The 11,937-nt window shown below is 50.9% G+C and overlaps 1 long non-coding RNA gene across 1 annotated transcript in view; it reads left to right on the top strand.

Annotated features, from left to right (window-relative positions):
* Window positions 1-10,873, top strand: part of LOC106726141 — a 20,725-nt gene extending 9,852 nt beyond the window's left edge. Inside the window, exon 3 of the long non-coding RNA XR_001362166.1 lies at window positions 10,828-10,873. This is a non-coding gene — a long non-coding RNA (uncharacterized LOC106726141). The remainder of the gene's footprint in view (window positions 1-10,827) is intronic.
* The last annotated feature ends 1,064 nt before the right edge of the window (window positions 10,874-11,937 follow it).

Here is an 11,937-nt window from a genome sequence, read left to right on the forward strand (position 1 = left end):
TGCAGGGGAGGGCAGTTGGGGGCAACCAGGCTGGCAGGGGAGGGCAGTTGGAGGGGACCATGCTTGCAGGGGAGGGCAGTTGGGGGCAACCAGGCCTGAAGGGGAGGGCAGTTAGGGGTGACCAGCCTGGCAAGGTATGGCAGTTACAGGTGACCGGGCCTGCAGGGGAGGACAGTTAGGGATGACCAGGCTGGCAGGGAGGGCATTTAGGGGGGACCAGGCCAGCAAGGGAGGGCAGTTAGGGGCAATCAGACCAGCAGGGGAGGGCAGCTAGGGGTGACCAGGCTGGCAAGTGTGGGAAGTTAGGGGTGACTGGGCCAGCAGGGGAGGGCAGTTAGGGGCAATCAGACCAGCAGGGGAGGGCAGCTAGGGGTGACCAGGCTGGCAAGTGTGGGAAGTTAGGGGTCACGGGGCCAGCAGGGGAGGGCAGTTAGGGGCAATCAGACCAGCAGGGGAGGGCAGCTAGGGGTGACCAGGCTGGCAAGTGTGGGAAGTTAGGGGTCACGGGGCCAGCAGGGGAGGGCAGTTAGGGGCAATCAGACCAGCAGGGGAGGGCAGCTAGGGGTGACCAGGCTGGCAAGTGTGGGAAGTTAGGGGTCACGGGGCCAGCAGGGGAGGGCAGTTAGGGGCAATCAGACCAGCAGGGGAGGGCAGCTAGGGGTGACCAGGCTGGCAAGTGTGGGAAGTTAGGGGTCACGGGGCCAGCAGGGGAGGGCAGTTAGGGGCAATCAGACCAGCAGGGGAGGGCAGCTAGGGGTGACCAGGCTGGCAAGTGTGGGAAGTTAGGGGTCACGGGGCCAGCAGGGGAGGGCAGTTAGGGGCAATCAGACCAGCAGGGGAGGGCAGCTAGGGGTGACCAGGCTGGCAAGTGTGGGAAGTTAGGGGTCACGGGGCCAGCAGGGGAGGGCAGTTAGGGGCAATCAGACCAGCAGGGGAGGGCAGCTAGGGGTGACCAGGCTGGCAAGTGTGGGAAGTTAGGGGTCACGGGGCCAGCAGGGGAGGGCAGTTAGGGGCAATCAGACCAGCAGGGGAGGGCAGCTAGGGGTGACCAGGCTGGCAAGTGTGGGAAGTTAGGGGTCACGGGGCCAGCAGGGGAGGGCAGTTAGGGGCAATCAGACCAGCAGGGGAGGGCAGCTAGGGGTGACCAGGCTGGCAAGTGTGGGAAGTTAGGGGTCACGGGGCCAGCAGGGGAGGGCAGTTAGGGGCAATCAGACCAGCAGGGGAGGGCAGCTAGGGGTGACCAGGCTGGCAAGTGTGGGAAGTTAGGGGTCACGGGGCCAGCAGGGGAGGGCAGTTAGGGGCAATCAGACCAGCAGGGGAGGGCAGCTAGGGGTGACCAGGCTGGCAAGTGTGGGAAGTTAGGGGTCACGGGGCCAGCAGGGGAGGGCAGTTAGGGGCAATCAGACCAGCAGGGGAGGGCAGCTAGGGGTGACCAGGCTGGCAAGTGTGGGAAGTTAGGGGTCACGGGGCCAGCAGGGGAGGGCAGTTAGGGGCAATCAGACCAGCAGGGGAGGGCAGCTAGGGGTGACCAGGCTGGCAAGTGTGGGAAGTTAGGGGTCACGGGGCCAGCAGGGGAGGGCAGTTAGGGGCAATCAGACCAGCAGGGGAGGGCAGCTAGGGGTGACCAGGCTGGCAAGTGTGGGAAGTTAGGGGTCACGGGGCCAGCAGGGGAGGGCAGTTAGGGGCAATCAGACCAGCAGGGGAGGGCAGCTAGGGGTGACCAGGCTGGCAAGTGTGGGAAGTTAGGGGTCACGGGGCCAGCAGGGGAGGGCAGTTAGGGGCAATCAGACCAGCAGGGGAGGGCAGCTAGGGGTGACCAGGCTGGCAAGTGTGGGAAGTTAGGGGTCACGGGGCCAGCAGGGGAGGGCAGTTAGGGGCAATCAGACCAGCAGGGGAGGGCAGCTAGGGGTGACCAGGCTGGCAAGTGTGGGAAGTTAGGGGTCACGGGGCCAGCAGGGGAGGGCAGTTAGGGGCAATCAGACCAGCAGGGGAGGGCAGCTAGGGGTGACCAGGCTGGCAAGTGTGGGAAGTTAGGGGTCACGGGGCCAGCAGGGGAGGGCAGTTAGGGGCAATCAGACCAGCAGGGGAGGGCAGCTAGGGGTGACCAGGCTGGCAAGTGTGGGAAGTTAGGGGTCACGGGGCCAGCAGGGGAGGGCAGTTAGGGGCAATCAGACCAGCAGGGGAGGGCAGCTAGGGGTGACCAGGCTGGCAAGTGTGGGAAGTTAGGGGTCACGGGGCCAGCAGGGGAGGGCAGTTAGGGGCAATCAGACCAGCAGGGGAGGGCAGCTAGGGGTGACCAGGCTGGCAAGTGTGGGAAGTTAGGGGTCACGGGGCCAGCAGGGGAGGGCAGTTAGGGGCAATCAGACCAGCAGGGGAGGGCAGCTAGGGGTGACCAGGCTGGCAAGTGTGGGAAGTTAGGGGTCACGGGGCCAGCAGGGGAGGGCAGTTAGGGGCAATCAGACCAGCAGGGGAGGGCAGCTAGGGGTGACCAGGCTGGCAAGTGTGGGAAGTTAGGGGTCACGGGGCCAGCAGGGGAGGGCAGTTAGGGGCAATCAGACCAGCAGGGGAGGGCAGCTAGGGGTGACCAGGCTGGCAAGTGTGGGAAGTTAGGGGTCACGGGGCCAGCAGGGGAGGGCAGTTAGGGGCAATCAGACCAGCAGGGGAGGGCAGCTAGGGGTGACCAGGCTGGCAAGTGTGGGAAGTTAGGGGTCACGGGGCCAGCAGGGGAGGGCAGTTAGGGGCAATCAGACCAGCAGGGGAGGGCAGCTAGGGGTGACCAGGCTGGCAAGTGTGGGAAGTTAGGGGTCACGGGGCCAGCAGGGGAGGGCAGTTAGGGGCAATCAGACCAGCAGGGGAGGGCAGCTAGGGGTGACCAGGCTGGCAAGTGTGGGAAGTTAGGGGTCACGGGGCCAGCAGGGGAGGGCAGTTAGGGGCAATCAGACCAGCAGGGGAGGGCAGCTAGGGGTGACCAGGCTGGCAAGTGTGGGAAGTTAGGGGTCACGGGGCCAGCAGGGGAGGGCAGTTAGGGGCAATCAGACCAGCAGGGGAGGGCAGCTAGGGGTGACCAGGCTGGCAAGTGTGGGAAGTTAGGGGTCACGGGGCCAGCAGGGGAGGGCAGTTAGGGGCAATCAGACCAGCAGGGGAGGGCAGCTAGGGGTGACCAGGCTGGCAAGTGTGGGAAGTTAGGGGTCACGGGGCCAGCAGGGGAGGGCAGTTAGGGGCAATCAGACCAGCAGGGGAGGGCAGCTAGGGGTGACCAGGCTGGCAAGTGTGGGAAGTTAGGGGTCACGGGGCCAGCAGGGGAGGGCAGTTAGGGGCAATCAGACCAGCAGGGGAGGGCAGCTAGGGGTGACCAGGCTGGCAAGTGTGGGAAGTTAGGGGTCACGGGGCCAGCAGGGGAGGGCAGTTAGGGGCAATCAGACCAGCAGGGGAGGGCAGCTAGGGGTGACCAGGCTGGCAAGTGTGGGAAGTTAGGGGTCACGGGGCCAGCAGGGGAGGGCAGTTAGGGGCAATCAGACCAGCAGGGGAGGGCAGCTAGGGGTGACCAGGCTGGCAAGTGTGGGAAGTTAGGGGTCACGGGGCCAGCAGGGGAGGGCAGTTAGGGGCAATCAGACCAGCAGGGGAGGGCAGCTAGGGGTGACCAGGCTGGCAAGTGTGGGAAGTTAGGGGTCACGGGGCCAGCAGGGGAGGGCAGTTAGGGGCAATCAGACCAGCAGGGGAGGGCAGCTAGGGGTGACCAGGCTGGCAAGTGTGGGAAGTTAGGGGTCACGGGGCCAGCAGGGGAGGGCAGTTAGGGGCAATCAGACCAGCAGGGGAGGGCAGCTAGGGGTGACCAGGCTGGCAAGTGTGGGAAGTTAGGGGTCACGGGGCCAGCAGGGGAGGGCAGTTAGGGGCAATCAGACCAGCAGGGGAGGGCAGCTAGGGGTGACCAGGCTGGCAAGTGTGGGAAGTTAGGGGTCACGGGGCCAGCAGGGGAGGGCAGTTAGGGGCAATCAGACCAGCAGGGGAGGGCAGCTAGGGGTGACCAGGCTGGCAAGTGTGGGAAGTTAGGGGTCACGGGGCCAGCAGGGGAGGGCAGTTAGGGGCAATCAGACCAGCAGGGGAGGGCAGCTAGGGGTGACCAGGCTGGCAAGTGTGGGAAGTTAGGGGTCACGGGGCCAGCAGGGGAGGGCAGTTAGGGGCAATCAGACCAGCAGGGGAGGGCAGCTAGGGGTGACCAGGCTGGCAAGTGTGGGAAGTTAGGGGTCACGGGGCCAGCAGGGGAGGGCAGTTAGGGGCAATCAGACCAGCAGGGGAGGGCAGCTAGGGGTGACCAGGCTGGCAAGTGTGGGAAGTTAGGGGTCACGGGGCCAGCAGGGGAGGGCAGTTAGGGGCAATCAGACCAGCAGGGGAGGGCAGCTAGGGGTGACCAGGCTGGCAAGTGTGGGAAGTTAGGGGTCACGGGGCCAGCAGGGGAGGGCAGTTAGGGGCAATCAGACCAGCAGGGGAGGGCAGCTAGGGGTGACCAGGCTGGCAAGTGTGGGAAGTTAGGGGTCACGGGGCCAGCAGGGGAGGGCAGTTAGGGGCAATCAGACCAGCAGGGGAGGGCAGCTAGGGGTGACCAGGCTGGCAAGTGTGGGAAGTTAGGGGTCACGGGGCCAGCAGGGGAGGGCAGTTAGGGGCAATCAGACCAGCAGGGGAGGGCAGCTAGGGGTGACCAGGCTGGCAAGTGTGGGAAGTTAGGGGTCACGGGGCCAGCAGGGGAGGGCAGTTGGGGGGGGGGACCAGGCCAGCAAGGGAGGGCAGTTGGGGGGAACCCAGGCCTGCAAGAAAGGGAAGTTGGGGGGACCAGACCTGCAGGGGAGGGCAGTTGGGGGCAACCAGGCTGGCAAGGGAGGGCAGTTGGAGGGGACCATGCTTGCAGGGGAGGGCAGTTGGGGGCAACCAGGCCTGAAGGGGAGGGCAGTTAGGGGTGACCAGCCTGGCAAGGTATGGCAGTTACAGGTGACCGGGCCTGCAGGGGAGGACAGTTAGGGATGACCAGGCTGGCAGGGAGAGCATTTAGGGGGGACCAGGCCAGCAAGGGAGGGCAGTTAGGGGCAATCAGACCAGCAGGGGAGGGCAGCTAGGGGTGACCAGGCTGGCAAGTGTGGGAAGTTAGGGGTGACTGGGCCAGCAGGGGAGGGCAGTTAGGGGCAATCGGGCTGGCAGGGGAGCAGTTAGGCGTCGATCAGACTGGCAGGGGAGTGGTTGGGGGTGATCAGGCTGGTAGGCAGAAGCAGTTAGGGGCAATCAGGCAGGCTGGCTGGCAAGCAGTTGGGAGCCAGCAGTCCCGGATTGTGAGAGGGATGTCCGACTGCCCGTTTAGGCCCGATCCCAGTGGGTCCCAGATTGAGAGGTCCCAGATTGGAGAGGGTGCAGGCTGGGCTGAGGGACACCCCCCCCCCCCCCCCCAAATGAATTTTGTGCACCAGGCCTTTAGTTGTAAATAATGTTGCAGAGAACAACGTAGAGGTACATATATATTTTAGAATTAGTGTTTTCTTTTTCTTTGCATAAATACCCAGAAGTGGAATTGCTGGGTTGTATAGTAATTCTGTTTTTAATTTATTTAATTTTTAATTTGTTTTCTGAGGAACCTCCATACTGTTTTCCATAGTGACTGCACCAATTTACAATCACACAAGCAGTGCACAAGGGTTCCCTTTTCTCCATATTCTCACCAACATTTATTTGTTGATTTTTTTAATAATAGCCATTCTGACAGGTGTGAGGTGATACCTCATGTGGTTTTGATTTGAATCATTAATTTGATTCTTGGGATCCTCTAGTTTACTGTTGAATCCCTGTATATTATTCTTTATTTCAGTGAGTGTATGCTTAATTTCTGACTGGTCCTTTTCCATTTTTTCCTTGGCATTTTCACTAAGATACTTGAAAGTCTCACTAAGTCCTTTGGAGGTTTCTAGAATATTCTTGAGTAAACTCAGAACTGTGGTTTTGAACTCTATATCCAGTAGTTTGCTTTCTTCCATTTCTTTCATTTGTGACATGTTTCTTTGTCTCTGCATTTTGGTTGCTTCCCTGTGTTTGTTTCTATGTATTGGGTAGAGCTGCTAAATCTCTTTGAGTTGACAGAGTGGCCTTGTGTAGTTGGTGTCCTATAGGGCCCAGTGGCTCAGCCTCCCCAGTCACCTGAAGTGAACACTTTAGGTGCACCCTTTTGTGGGCTGTGTGTACAGTCAGTCTTGTTGTAGTTGAGCCTTGATTGTTGTTGGTGTCACTGGGAGGAATTGACCTCCAGGCCATTTATCTGTAGGGACCAGCTGTGACTACAGTGGGAGAGCTGCTATGTTGGAGACACCCTTATGGGGTAGGACTTGCTTCAGTAGGGCTTTGGTGCTTACCGAGTTTGCCCCTTGAGTGTGTTGCTTATGGATGTGAAGAGTTCTAATCTGGTATGATCTCACACTGACCACTGGGTACACTGGCTCTTGGGTCTCCAGGGAGGTGCAAAGTCAGCCACTGCTTGGGGCCACCCAGCATTTGCTACAGAGAGATCTGCAGATTCCTCTCCTTTGTACCAGGTTTGGAAGTGCCCAGAAGAGGCCCAGCTGTGAAGCAAGGCAGGCTGGTGCTGGTGCTGGGTCTTGGGCCTTTTTATTAATATATTTTATTGATTTTTTACAGAGAGGAAGGGAGAGGGATAGAGAGTTAGAAACATTGATGAGAGAGAAACATCGATCAGCTGCCTCCTGCACACCTCCCACTAGGGATGTGCCTGCAACCAAGGTACATGCCTTTGACTGGAATCAAACCTGGGACCTTTCAGTCTGCAGGCCGACGCTCTATCCACTGAGCCAAACCGGTCAGGGCTCTTGGGCCTTTTATTGATAGGTTTGGAGCTCCCTGACCCAGCTGCAGTTTGTTTGACAGGTTTTTAGCCTAAACAAGGACAGGCCATTATATACAAAAGCCGCTGTGCACAGCTTGGGTGGGGTTGTAAATTGGGTGGTGTGGGGTCTCAGGAAATCACCAGGGCAGAGCAAACAGAAATGGCTGCCAGTCAGCCCTGCACCGGGAAGGTCCCAGCATGGAAACAATGATCGCTGCTAGCACTTCTGTCTGGAAGAAAGCCACCCCCAAATTCCTGCCTTGATGCCACATAGTCCAGTTTCTCTTCGTATATGTCTGGGTCCCCCCAGAGCCTCGCCCGGCACTGGAGCTCAGAAGTGGGAGCTTGTAAGTTCATTTCCTGGTGCCGGCCTTTTAAGAGGAGCAGCTGGGTCTCTAGCAGCCTGTGTGTCACTCAGCCCCAATCTGCACTGGTTTTTACAGCCCGTAGTTCTTACTGTCCATAGGGACTTCTTTTTCCAGCTCTCAGACCCTGGCTGGGTGTCTGGTGCGGGACTGGGACCCATTGCTCCTCCGGACGGCCTCTACAGAGACAGCCTCCCTCCTGATTAAAAAAGCGGCACACCCGGGTGCTGGACCAGCCCGTTCTGCATTTCGACACCTCCTACCAGTCTCGGTGTGCTTTCTTCTTAGTTCTCTAGTTATAGTACTTCCATTCAGCCAGCTTCCTAGCGGTTCTGCATGATGGTTGTTCTGTATTTTAGTAGTATTTTGATGTAGTTGTGGGAGGCGGCGAGTACAGGCATTTACCTATGCCGCCACCTTGGTTCTCTCAAAAATTCAGTCTTGATATGAGATTTTTCTCAGTTGAATTTATTTCACAGTTGACCACCATCATTCTCTACAGACCCTTCTTCATTTGTACAGCCTTGTGTCTCTTTATGATCTGGCAAACTATATGCTGTTTTTGAGCACATGATCTTTCCTGGAATATGCACGGCGATATGCAGTTGCACCCTGGCATTGAGAACGAGGCTGATTGAGACTGAGCAGAATGAAAACCAGAAGGAGGCTCTTTGGACTTTGGGCTTTTAGCTTTCAAGAGCAAATAAATTTGATTTTGAAGTTAAATCACTTTGGACTTGAGTGTTTTTGGACTTAAACTTGCAAGGAAATTTAATCTCTGAACTTTTCTCTCTGGGAATTTGATAATAGGAAGGGATTTATATTCAATTTTGGTACATCTCTATTTTGGCATTTTATTACTGGGGTATCTTTATGTTGTCATTTAATCTCATAGCAGGATTTATGATTTGCTATTTTGGGTTATGTTGCTGGATGTTCTTGAGAACCAATATAAAGAGACTGAGTTTTATTTTCAGCCTTGAGTACAGAGTGGAATTGATTTAATTACTGCTCTTCTCTGATCAATTTCAGAATATAGTGGGTTCAAATATAAACTATCTACAACTTGTCCCAGAATAATACACCATGGTCTTAGAAGAGTGGTCTTGTGAAAGGGGGAGCAGGGCTCAGCCCTGATGGCTTGCTCTTCTCCCCTGAAAGGAAAAGTCTCAACCCTGGTGAATCACAGGCTTAATGATTAATCTCAATGGTTAAGACCCAAAAACAAACAAACTGGTGAGTGTTGGTAGCAAACATTTCTTCTCAACTCCTTATGTTGTCTTCCATGAGGAGGGACCCCAATTAGTGCTATTCTTGTTCTTTCTCCTTCTTTATTCATTCTACCCCAGGACAAAGAGAGAACTCTTTATATATTTTAGACTTAAGTCCTTTGTCTTATATGTGATTTGATATGCTTCTCTCAATCTGTGATTTGCTTTTCATTCTCTTAACAGTGCTTATCATGGAGTAAAGTTTTTAATTTTGATGAAGTCTAACTATTAATTTTTTATGGGCTTGTTCTTAGTATAATGTCTATGGGCTCTTCACCAAACTCTATGTCATAAATTTGCTTGCCAGGTTTTCTTCTAAAAGTTCTATAATTTTATGTTTAAATTTAGATCTGTGATTTATTTTGAATCAGTTTTTATATGAGAAGTTTATATATTTTTCCTGCACATTGATTTGCAATAGCTCCAATACCACTTGTTGAAAAACTATAATTTATTTATTGAATTTTTTTGTATCTTTGTCCAAAATCAAATTGCCATATTTTTGTGAAAATACTTCTGGACTTTCTCTTCTGTTCCATTGATTTGTGTGCTATCCCTTCATCAATACCACATTGTCTTTGAGTCCAACTGTTTTCTTTTTCACATTTGTTTTAGCTATCCTAGTTTCTTTATTCTTTCATATAAATTTTAGATTCAGTTTGTTTATATCTATAAAATATCCTAAACTTTTGATTGGTAATCCATTAAATATATAGATAAATTGGAGAGAACTAACATCTTCCTTATGTTGAATCTTCTTCATTTTTCCCCCTGCCCTTTTTTTTATACATTCGTCAGCTTCTTGATTCTGTCCTGGGTCATATTCCTTCAATGTCTACATTTTATTCTTAGCTACCATCTAGTCCTAAATTTCAAGTATTCTCTGTATGCAGAAGACCTCAAATCTGTATCTCTAATACATATTTTATTTTAAGACCTAACCATGTATCTAGGATTTCTCAGTTTGAATGTCCTGTAAAAAGCAAAAACTCAGAATGCCTGTAGCAAAGACCTCAACATCCATTCTCTTCTTCTTTTAGGACTAGAAATTTTTCTCTGCAGATCCTTACCAGATTTTCTTTTATCTTTTTTCTGAAGTCAACTTTTAAAGGAATAATATATACACAATAAAACACACCTATTTAAAGTGCATAGCTTGACAACTGTTAACAAATATATACACTCATAATACCACCAACATAATCGAGATATAGAATATTTCCATCACCTTTTTCAATTCTCCCCAACCCTTAGTCCCAGACAACTACTGATCTTATTTTTGTCTGTATAGATAAGTTTCTTCTATAGTTTCATATAAGTACAATTATAGCAATATATGCTTTTTGTATGTCTGATTTCACTTAGCATAATATTTTTGAGATTCATACATACTTTGTGTGTATCAGTAGTTTGCTTCTTTTTATTGCTGAGAAGTTATCCATTTTATGGATATATCACAATTTATTTATCCATTCCTCTATCAATGGACATTTGGATTGTTTCTAGACTACTATGAATGAAAATACTAAAGTCTACAAAAATAATTCATTTCTCGTGAATGTCTAGTAGTTCAATTTTATTTTACACATTGATAAATGTCTATGAGTGGAATTTATTTTTTCTTGAGTTGGTTTTGGTAACTTGTATCTTTCAAGGATGTGACCATTTTTATCAATATTGTCAACTTTATTGGCCTATTTTTAATATTCTCTTATCCTTTAAATGTCTGCAAGATATACAGTGGTGGGCAAAAATAGGTTCACAGCTGTAATACAAAGAAATTTAATTAATAAATAATAATACAAGAAGAAACTCTGACTTTCATGTACTCACAACTTCAAAACTACTTTTGCCCACCCATGCATAGGATGACCCCTCTTAGACCCTAATATTGGTAAATAGTTTCTTTTTTTTTAATAGTCTAACTCAGCCGTGGGCAAACTACGGCCCGCAGGCCGGATCCGGCCCATTGAAATGAATAAAACTAAAAAAAAAAAAAAAAAGACCGTACCCTTTTATGTAATGATGTTTACTTTGAATTTATATTAGTTCACACAAACACTCCATCCATGCTTTTGTTCCAGCCCTCCGGTCCAGTTTAAGAACCCATTGTGGCCCTCGAGTCAAAAAGTTTGCCCACCCCTGGTCTAACTGGAGGTTTATCAATTTTAATGATCATTAATGTCTTAGTCAGAGCTAGGATTTGAATTTAGAACCATTTTATCTTATTGTCTGTAGTCTTTTACTGTGTAGTATTACATTATCTTTACTCTGTAGATAGGAAAGGTTCTTTGTTATTTTGTTTTTTATTCCCTAGGTCAGGAGACTGAAGAGAATAGAGGTACTTAATAATTCCTCCAAATAGGACCAACAGGTAGGATAAGGTCTTTTTGTGACAGAAATTTTGAAATTGAATCCTTTGTCCATTGACATATTATAACTACAGTGGTGGGAATCCCTTTACAGCTGTCAATTAGCATTTCCTTACATCTCCCAGATATTTCTGAAAGTATCCAGGTTACTTTGTTCTTGAGGAGAGTCTCATCTTATTCCAGTCCAGAATTCATGCTGCCTCTTCTATTGCATCCATCCTTGTAAAATTATGGTTCCATTGGGCAAAGCTGCCCTCTACACATGTTTTCTGCTCCTGTAATTTTGGTCTCAGTAAAGGGGGCCCTGCTTCCCTCTGTAGCTTTAAGGATGGACTTGGCACATTAATTTTCCAGACTGTAGCAAAGATCAGCCTGTAAATTTTAAGGAAACTCAAACGTAGTAATCCTTAAACTATTGCACAGACGTAGGCCCAACCTGTCCTAGGGACCTCAGAGAGCTAATTTCCTATCTTATTTCTGCATGGCTCCATGTGACTGGGGCAGCTTGCTAACCATTACCTGGTACTTCCACATTCAGGAGTCCAAACTAAATTAATTCCATGCTCTGAGAAAGAAGTAGGTTTCTCTTTACCTCTGTCTTAGACTTTGTTCCTTATATTCTTCCCAGAATATTTGCTATGAGAATATCCATTCCCTTTCAGGAAAACCACCAGCTTGGAAATAGTCTGTAAGCCTATAGCCTGACAAAGCAAATATACAGTCTTCGTGATTACATTTCTCAAAATCTGGGTTACTTAACATCATCCTTGTGGTACTATGAAAATGTTTTAGTGAGTTTACTTTTGAAATCAATAGACAATAAGAGAAGTAGACAATCTTCTGTATATATACATTTATCTTGCATATGTCCCTGCTAAGTTTTGTTGACTTGAGGAAGAGTAAACTGAGTCTGAGACATTTAGGTGATGAGGGGTCTTACATCTTCAAATTAAGGGAAGATGCATTATTCGTGTAGCATAGCTGGATTAACAACATACACAATATTCATACAGACTCTCCTCTCTCTACTCTGTCCTTGACAGAGGAGGACAGGT

Source organism: Myotis brandtii, unplaced genomic scaffold (genome assembly GCF_000412655.1).
Source record: "Myotis brandtii unplaced genomic scaffold, ASM41265v1 scaffold230, whole genome shotgun sequence".
Classification (NCBI taxonomy): Eukaryota; Metazoa; Chordata; class Mammalia; order Chiroptera; family Vespertilionidae; genus Myotis; species Myotis brandtii.